This window comes from Phodopus roborovskii, unplaced genomic scaffold, assembly GCF_943737965.1.
Source record: "Phodopus roborovskii unplaced genomic scaffold, PHOROB, whole genome shotgun sequence".
NCBI lineage: Eukaryota > Metazoa > Chordata > Mammalia > Rodentia > Cricetidae > Phodopus > Phodopus roborovskii.
This window is the reverse complement of record NW_026125941.1, coordinates 754,020-764,641: the sequence shown is the minus strand read 5'-3', so window position 1 is coordinate 764,641 and position 10,622 is coordinate 754,020. Positions and strand designations below refer to the sequence as shown.

Genomic DNA, 10,622 nt, shown 5'->3' with positions numbered 1-10,622 from the left:
AGACATCCCAGTGTAGTGGATGTGCTTTTGTCTTTTTGTTGGTTTTTGTTTCCCATGGGTGAAACAAAAATGTCAAAGATCGCTCTCGGAGGCTTGCCAGGTTGGAGAACGGAGTCAAGGGCAAGACTCAACAGGACTCAGCAGTCTGAAAAGCCATACTCAGTAACCACCAGAGTCTTAAAGCTGAAAGTTGAATGTGCCGCTCAGCGAGGGCAGTACTGGACTTCACCCATGGAAATGTACCAGAGGGTAATGGTCAGTGAGGAGGGGAATCCTCCGTGCCCTTAAAGACCGAGACTGGGGGCTCCCCTGCTTCAAAGAGCACCAGAAGTGTACTGGAAGATCAATAGCCTTCAAATTTGAGGGAAATGTCTCCCCTGACCCAGGAGAGAGGGTACCTTATGTAATTGTAGCTGCTGTTTGATGGTGATCTCAGCAAATGAATAGATCATGAGTGGGCTGTCATTTGGGGATCAGGATCCCCAAGTGTCTCTGCCACAGGAGGATTAAAGAGAGAGCATGTGTCAGTTTCACAGCAACAAATATTTTTATTTGGCTACAGTGGCAGACAATGAAACACAAGACTCAACATACCCACGTGGAGTTTTTTGATGTAAGGAAATAACGGAGGGTGCGATTAGGTGTTGGCCTAACAAGAAGAGAGAAGAGGAGGAGGGGTGAAGGGGCACGTGCTTAAAAGGGGATGCTTGCACAACCATACTGAGTCCTTATGAAACTCTATTTGTGATGTATCTATGACGTGGCCACACAGGTATGTTGTGTCCCACTCTTTCTCAAGGTTCAGGGTCAGCATAATGCCAAAGTTCCAATAAGCATCATATATACTTAGTCAGTAGGATGAAACTAAAAATCTATAAGATAGATGGACAATTTAGATAATGGAGCAAATAGGAACAGCTGTAGCATTATGAGGGTTAAGGCCTGTCGGAAGAATAATAACTTTTTCAAAATAAGACAATAATCATATAATTGTAAACAGTGGAAATCAAAGAACAGTGGTGGCAAGAGGATGTCAGTAAATTTGAGAAAGACATAAAGAAGGGCAAGAAAGAGGAACATGAGCATAATTTGATTGACCTTAAACCCTATAGGTTTGGTGAAATTAAAAATTGGGATGAGAAAAAAATTTGGAAAGGGGTCATTTTTTGGATAGTTTCTATGGAGGACATCTTGGGGCAATAAATAGTTTTATAGCTATGATGGTAATGGTAGGAATACTTTATAACATAAAATGAAAGGTGTTATGTTATTGGTTAAATAGCATGTAGGCTCATACTCATTAGTTATTCGATAATATGTTTGTACAAAAGTTCCAAAGCTTCTGCAGCACAGATTTGTCTGACCTTCTAAACCCAATAGTGAACTTTGATACCATGAATACTCACCATGCTAGACTCTCTCTTAGTAGTTAACTTTATGAGGTTTGACAACACAAAATTGTGAATGTGTAAGAACAGTCATAATTGTAGCTGAGAACTCAGAATTGAACTCATCAAAGGACACATCACCAAAAAATCCTATCAAAAATATCTTGAAAATGAGGCATTGAAAAGTTATAATAAGTAAATTGTTAGAAATTGCAATGGAGAAACAAATTTTGTAAGAATAATAGAAAAATAGTCAATTGCCTTTTAATATAATAACACGGGGATGTTATGAACATTGACTGTGACCTCAATTGCCCTTGTGTCATACCTTATTTTTGTTGTTGTTGTTCTTTAAATCTCCAGATAATTTGTGTGGGTTGATTGCCTCCAAGTTTAGTGTGGGCTTTTTATTGTGATAAAGTTATTAATTAAATGAATCTATATTGTTAGGTAAATGTCCTTAGTTCTTAAATCAGCAGATGAAATGGATCTAAAATAACTGGGTACAGCATTGGGGTGCTGTATTAAAATGGGAGGAAAATGCCCTGAGTTGGTACAAAATAATTTTCAAAGAAAACATTTCTTAAGACTACAATGAAGTGACACTTTGTCCCAGTGTCTGTGAATGAGAAATCATTGATCTGCAAAATGTTAGGCAGCTCTGGTTTGGCTAGGAGAAAGTGACAACCCAAAGGAGGAGACAGGAAAATTTAGGTTTTGGTGACATAAAAGTGTATTTGCATGCCAGGATTGCTTAACAAAAAATAGTATAGACTTATTAGCTTAGACAAAAAAATAACTTATTTTCTCAAAATTATGAACTTTCTAAATCTGAACAAAAGGTTTAATTATTTTCCGGTGTTTCTCCTGAATTCTAAGTGTCGGTCTCTACTTCTGACTTCAGATGGCCTGATCTGAGTGGCCTTGTATTCTAAAATTTTATAAGAACTCCAATTATATAGGGTTAGAATTTATATATTTGATAGAATTTACCTTTAATTACCTGTAAAAAGGCCCTATCTTCATAAAATGTCACATTCTTAGGGGCTGCTGCTGAGATTAAAATATGATTTTATTGGGAAATAATTCAGTCCTTAACCCTGAGTATGTAGGTTAATACTTGTTGCATTTCTCAGACAATTCAAACAAAAAATATCCCATTATTTTTTAAAAATTATTTTGTGTTGCTGAAATGTATTAGAATGAAACCTTCTCAAACATCCAATATTGTTTCCAGAATGTAGGTTATGTACCACACAATATACATAAACAGAAAGGAAAGAAATATGAATCATACCCATATCAGTGTATGAGCAACTAACACAATTAATTTAAAAATTCTAATCACAATGACAATAATTTAAAGGTAAAACAAGCTAGTACTTTTTTTTTCAAAAACAGTTTTTCAAATCTAATATATACATACTGTTTTAAAGAAACACGGAACACACAGCAGGGAGGTCATAGGTGATGGCACACCAACATTGGTGAGGTAGAGGCAGGCAGATCTCTATGAGTCAGAGGCCTGCCTGGTCTACAAAGCTAGTTCCCCGGTCAGCCCTAGTTATACAGGGACACCCTGTTAAAAAAAAAAAAAAATATGAAAGAAAGGCATTTTGAGAATTGTCAACAAATGAATTTGTCAGTATATTATTCAAAGCATTATGCCTGTGCCTAATGTAAATGAATTGAGCTGCACGTTGGAATTATGTGACCCTGGATATCCACATCTTCGGAAGCAAAACTTATTATTGGTATATAGTAATTAATGTAAATTTATAAATGTGCATACTGTATACACAAAATGACCTATGACAGAAGTGCATTTATTACTAAACGTGGTGAATTTTGTGTTTTTATGTGAAATTGACTGTGTAAGCAATGGGTACAGTAAAGAGATCACTGAGGTGGCTGCTCCAGGGTAGGGATGGCAGGTTTTTATTTTAGGTAAGAGAAAATGTATATCCAGAGTCATCTGGAAGCATCCGGAGTAGTAAGAGAATGAAATACACTGGACATGGCCAAGGCCTAAATCAGAGGGGGGAAAATATTGTGGTTATATGGAAAATCCATAGCTGAGGGTAGGAAATACCATTATCTGGAGCAGCCTGGGTCTTTAAGGCAGAAGAGCAAATGAGAAGGGCTAGGATCCAGGCCTGGGTTTAAGTTGTTTAATACATTTGTGTGAAAAGGAAAGGGACTTAGCCTGACAGGCAGCAAGGACTTTGACATGTATTCAGAGGTATATGTCAATAGCAAGCCATTTGATCCTTTAGGCAGAGACAAAGGAAATGACACCTTTTGGCTGACAAACCACCTACAGTAGTTTGTGAGGAATGCTTCTCTTACATAACCACCAGAAATGCTACTCTAGTTCACTTTGAGGTAACCTTACAGTAATTTTGTGGCAAGTCAGTGGTCCTGCCTATTTAGGAGGAAATGCACTATGCATTGTAACTTATTACATGACAAAGAAATTAAAGAATTTTAAAAAAATATACCTGAAGCGAGAATATGAGAAAGACAAGACTTAAAAGGGCATAACAGGACTCAGGGTGATGGAACATTGGAAATAAAATAAAAACATCAGGGTCACCAGATGAAAAAGAAACAGTACGAAAAAACTAACAAACAAACAACACCAAACCACACACCTATACCACCACCAGCAAAAAGGAAAACAACTTGTAAAATTAAGCATAAAAAGGAGGAATCCATTGATTAGAAAATGAGACTCAAACATTTATAATGAGAATGAGAGAGTAGCACATTTGATGGAATCCGTGGTTGCAGTGAAGCTTCTCAGCGAGAAGAACGCAAAAGAACGCACTAACCCACCAGCAGCAGGACACCAGCAGCTCTCAGCTACCAGCTTTTGTCCAATCATACTTTCAGACATCCATGGCCACAGACTAGCATGCAGGCAGGCAGTTGGCTCCTCTCTTTGAGTTCTAGTGAGCACTGCCTAGACTGAGTGCCTTCTCAGCTTCACTTTTGATGGAGGCAAAGCAAAGTGGCCAGTCCCTGCTGCAGAGCCCTGGACAGGACACCCAAAGAAACTAGTTCCTAAGTGAGCGCCAGGCAAGAGCAGTGTGGGAGGGAGCTGGCCTGAGGGAGAAACAGAATTGCAGTGGGCACATGGCACGCATGGGGAGGGGAGGCCCAGGGCTACATTAGGAGCCAGGCACAGATTCAGAAATGAGCACTGGAGCATGGAGGGGGGGGAGAGCGGGTGAATAATTGGAGGAGAACTGGGTCTTCAGCCAGGACCCTGAGCCCCAGGTGGAAACACTTAAGGCACTGAGGTTAAAGGCAAAGTCGAGAAAGAGAGGTACTTTGCAGTGCTTCTCTGCCTCCAAACAGGTTAGCTCCCATGACGATGGAGCCCTAGGCTCTAGAGCTCAGCTTAAAAGGTGGCCAACTATGGTGACTCGCAGTTCCTAATTCTGCTGGTTATGCACTGCCCCACTGCCACTCTCCAGCCCATCCCAAGGGCACCAGGGAAGCTAGAAGCACACAACTCAGGAGCAGATGCCCAGCCAGGTCTGTCCTCAGGCTTCTTGAGGGTGGTTAGGGACCAGCGCCTGGTGCTGAGGCTTCGAACCAGGAGAAGTTGGCCACTTTGTCCCCTTAGCTAACAGGCTCTTCCTTTTCCCCTCCTCAGCCATGGACCCAGGACCCAGTACCAGTGCCCAGGATTCCAGGACCCAGGAGGCCGAAGGGCAGCCCAAGAGCCCCGCTAAAGGACAAGGAGACAATGGCCATGAAGCCACCAATGATGCTGGTCCAATGGTGAAAAATGCTTCACAGGAGATGCCTAAGGGTGGATCTTCCTCTCCTGCCCAAAACAACCTCGTGGGCCGCAGAATTTCCCACTTCTGGAAGGAAGATAATGGGGATGTCACTCATTGGAAGGCTACAGTCCTGGAAGCAGGTTGCTGTAACACCATCTCTCTATCTAGTAAAATATGACAACATCGACTGTGTGTATGGATAAGAACTATACAACGACAAGAGAATAATATTCCTGAAGTTCTTTCTGAAAGGGTGGAAATTTCCGAAGGCCCTGATCCCATGCTTGCAGATGACATCATTGGAAAAGAGGTGGCACACCTCTTTGAGGAAGAATGTGGACTTAAGACTCACTGGGGGATGGTCCTGGGTCTAGCACCAGTGTTAACAACCTTTTCTATATTACCTATGAGAAAGATCCAATCCTGTATATGTACCAGCTTCTGGATGATTATAAAGAAGGCAATCTCCATATCATTCCAGGCTTGGATGAGGCTCCTCCACTAGAAGTAGATCTGGGAATTGAAGGTGGTCTAATAGGCAAGCGTATAGAATACAAAAACGAAGATGGGACTTCTAGAATTGGGAAGGTGATCCACCAAGTTGAATCAAAACCATCTGTATATTTTATCAAATTTGAGGATGATTTCCATATCTATGTCTATGATATGGTGAAAAGGATCTGATTGATTGGGAAAGCCAGGTCACAACTGTTGAAATAAAGTTATGATTTCTAGATATGCAGAGGCCTTTAAGTGTGTTGTCAGGTCTCAGTGAGCTTAACGGTTGGTTGTTCTGGCAAAGACACATATTTGTGTGTAAGGCATGCTCTGTGAGCACTTTGCAGTATGGAAACACTGGGTGTATTATGCTGGGTGGAGCAGGGAAAGATGGAACAGCTGTCAATTCAGCCCTTGAGAGAAGTGAGCACATATCCAAGATCGTCATCTAAAAATGGAATGAGACTTATATGGTCAGGTTGGGGGGAGGAAGAGAAGGGACTGGGGATGGTCTATGGAGGAGGGGCCTGAGGAGGTGACTGCCAAGGTACAGGGGGAAAGTAGCCAGAATGAGAGAGAGGCCACAATGAGGGGAGGGACAGAGTGAAGGAAGAAACATGGACTGGGAACGGATGATGGAGTGAGGTAAAAGAGAGTGAAGCCTTCTGGTCAATTCTGGCCCTCACAAAACCAAACCTACACCATAGAAGAAAACACAGAGCAGCCTACACGAGGTAATCAGTAAGGTTACTCAAGGTGTGTTCCACAGGGAGTTCTATGATGAGAGAGGATCAGGGAATTGCGAGGCCAGGAGGTCTCACTTATAAGCAATATAGGCACTTGAAGAGTGTATATGTAGAAGGAACAATTCCAGGAAGAATGCCTTTCTTGGTAATCCACATTCTTCTGGGTGGCTGTCCATGGTGGCAATGGTTACCTGGCAAACAAAGCACAAGCACTGGAGAATCCCTGAAAGCTCTTTCCATGGGACTAGTAGAATAGTGGAACCGAATGGCCTAAGGGACTGGCCTGGTTTCAGAGAACCTGACACAATATGAACCCTAAGCAAACTAGTAAGAGTTCCATGCTAGCTCTGCAAACAGGGTAAACACTTCCTTTGATTAAATGGATCCTTGGTGAATCCAGGAATGTCAGTCGAGTCACACTGTACTTTGTCTTGCTGGAAGTCCTTGCATTCCACGGTAGTGGGGCATCTGATGATTGTGCCTCATGTCTTCATGTTATAGAGAGAACTTGGCAGTCCATGCTCCTTCACAGTTGCCTGTAGCCACAGATGGCTCCATTCACTGTCCTGGCAAATAGAATATGCCCTTCTTTAGGCCTATCATTCCAGTTAGATTCCTTACAAAGCCTATAGCAACTCACAACTTATGGGTCCCTACAAACCAGACTAGCTCCCCCTGCCTTCTTAAACTCAAAGCCAACCCTAATGGAGATGTGTTGTGTGCATCCCATTTTTGGAGAATGTGGGGGACGTTCTAGTGCCCTTTTCTGCCATGTAGGCAGAACACTATATATATGATAATTAAACAAATGTTAAAAATAATATCACTGGGGCATCAAAGAACCTTTAAAGACTTACAGGTTACAACTTTTAGAATGGAATTTCGATTTTCCCTTAACTGAATGGGTAAATAGTTGTACATATAAACCAGAAGTTTAGCATGGTTTGTGTTATATAATAGCAGGCACACTCTGCCATCTCCAGGTACATATTCTCAGCTCTTGAAAACTGGACCACAATCACAAACCTACCAGATACAAGTTGTGAGTAGATGATTATGCATGCTGCACATAAGAATCCTGTGCCACAGTAGACCTTCTGTATTTTTAGACATAGCATTTACACAACGGTGTGGATTTCTCTTTGTCTTTAAGGATTCTTGGCACACTCAGTGAGACTATGTATCAAATACAATTCTGTGTGCACTGGAGATAAGTCTTTTATCAGTATTTAGATGCTTGCTTAACCAGCAGAGCATTCTATGCTAGGAATACACCCATGGAGTAATGAAGATCTGGGCCAACTCTGTATGAATTCTCTGGAGCACTATGCCCTTTGTGAATACCCAGCTAACCATAGGTTCTAATGCCTATAAGAAGATTAATGACCCTATTTTGCTACCCCAAGTGTGACAGTCAAAAGGGAGTGGGTCCCCATAAGCTCATGGGATTTTTCCTTACTGGAGGAAGTACGTCACTGTGTTGGTTTGAGCTCTCCAATAGGAACAAGCCATTCCTACTGCCTGAGTCTACTCCTGTTGCCATGTCTCCATCACAAGGTCTGCCTGCATATATCCAATAGTGATAATTGACTGAACATCTGCACAGTCAGCCACCACTTCAATTAAGTGTTTTTACATTATAAGAGATGCCACAGTCATTAAAAGACATATCCACGTCAGAATGCATCCTACATGTACTAAGAACATTTGCCTGTATTTCTTGATCCATGGGAAGAGTGGATTGTGGAACATTGTCTGAAGCCCTCCTATCTCTTCTTGGTTGATTCAACACAAAGAAAAAGAAAAGTAGAAGAAGAGAGCAAAAAACAAAAAACAAATCCTTAATCTTAAATTTCACTGGGATAATATTTATAGAGTCAAATGCATTTTGAGGACTGGAGGATTCTCATGGTAGATGGAAGTTAAGACCATATCCAAAAGTTCTGGGTTGTATTCCAACAGATAAGAGGTTTTCTACCTGTGGGTCATGACCCTTGAAAGTTGAATAACCCATTCCTAGGGATTTTTTTTATCAGATATCCTGCATTTCAGATGCGTACATTATGATTCCTAACAGTAGCAGAATTGCAGGTGTGAAGTAGCAATTAAAATCATTTTATGGTTGGAGGTCCCCACTACAAGGGTAAGAGTATTTACTAAGGTGCCACAACACTAGGAATGTTGCAAATTACAGCACTAGGTGAAGTGTCTTCTACTTTGCTGTCTCAGAGAATATTGGAAATGGACTTGTTATAGGGGGGAGCTATGCTTTTGATATCGTCAAAAGTGAGTCATTTATGTACGTAATCACCACACTAATAAAATTTTCTGGCAAGGAAGAAATATAGCCCCATAGTTAGCATGTGCTACATAATTTAATAGAATTTGTGGCTGGATCACTGTACTATACATGGAAACACACTTTCTTCACGATGTGAAAATACAGTTCTTCTCTTACTGCACTGTGCTGCTTCATGTCAGACTTATTACTCTTTCCAAACTCTGTCTACAATGAGAGAAGTATTTCCTCTTGCATGTTTTCCAACACTTCAAACATACTAGAATTTTATCTCTTCAAGTGCTTGCTGATTTCTCGCTCTTCCTACCACTAAAATATTTCAGATCCAGTGTTGTTGATCCAATCCACTGAGTTAACTCCTGTATCAATACCAAGGTCTACTATGGTTAAATAAGGATCAGAATAAACAAATAGGCCAAATAGATGTTTATTAAGGGAGAAATAACTTACAACCTTAGATAGATTATCACCAGTAGTCTCCACTGGATGTTCTCCACTCCCATACCCACTAGCAAGATTGCATTCCCCGGCTCCTCCTCAGCCCTCCTTCCACAGTTTAGATCTACACCTGGCTCCATTCAACAATGGGCATGGTCAGTGCCACAGAAGACACAAAGTGAATATCCCACTAAAATTCCCCTCTTAGTCTAAAGAAAAGATTTAGGACTGATACAAAACTATATGCAAAACAGTGAAGAACAAGTGTGCTCTAAGAAAAGGAAAATTGAGAACAAAAAGACCTACATATCTAGTCCTAGGGTGAAGGCATTACGGAGTTTGCAACAGAGTTGTCCTAAGCAGCAAAACTTAAGTCTAGTACCTAATATATCCAACTTGGAAGACAGAATAATAGTTGTTATAGTTTAATCTTCAACCTCATCAAGACCTGAGAAGAGAAATTATGGTATTAAGGTATACAGGAAGTGCAGATGGGCAACTTCCAAAGGGTGCAGCGAGGACAGAAACAGCAAGCTACCTGGACTGTCACCCTAGGTCTCACAGCAACGTTTGTACACCCAGTTTTGGATAAGACCAAGAGTATTTTGACAGACCAAAACAACTTCTAACAGGTAAGTAGAAAGGCTGTCTGCCCCTGACTTGGCAAGGTCAAGCAGTCTTCTATATTTTTCTCCTGCAAACACATAGTACTGCCTGTCCAAATCAGTGGTCATAGTGGGACCAGTTCTTTGCTCAAGAGTCGATTAGTTGAGGCAAGCATGAACTCCCAAGAGGAGTAACAGCAGTGTCCAACATATTTTTCATGATGGTGCCAGTGCTGTCAGCATCAACAGAGTTGTCATGTCAACACAGTACTAATATTAAAACATTTAAATGTCGTGTTCATGACTATGATGTGATTGAAGATTAAGCATCTATACCTCACTAATCTCATGAGTGACTATAATTTGTAAACTCAAGAACCTAGATAAAAACTGAATGAAACTTCTCTGAGTAAAGCAGCGACCAATACCTAAACAATATAACTATGTACATATACATACATATAAATTCCTAAAATAGAGGTAGAGTAGAAATGTCAAGACAAGAGTTAGAACTATAAAGGGCAGCATGATAAATATCCCAAATTGTAGTTCAATATACAAAATGTCTTGAATACAAGACAAGTATATATACATAGAATGTGGCAAGAATAAATGTGCATAAATTGTATCAATATATGAAATGTCTTGAACATAATTAAAACTATACATACGCAGAATATGGTAAAAATAATGTGACTAAAACATCATAAGTGCAAGGATTTCACACGATATAAAAAATATAAACTTAATTTTACATAGCTTACCACAGATAAGAATATATAACAATGTAAGCTCTAAAATACTATTATCTCATTCTTACTCAATAATTCACAAGAAAATAGGCTAATCTACCT

General features: G+C 40.4%; 1 pseudogene; it reads left to right on the top strand.

Moving 5' to 3' along the window:
• The first annotated feature begins 5,054 nt into the window (after positions 1–5,054).
• Positions 5,055–5,866, top strand: LOC127218097 (spindlin-2-like; annotated as a pseudogene).
• Positions 5,867–10,622: the final 4,756 nt, after the last annotated feature.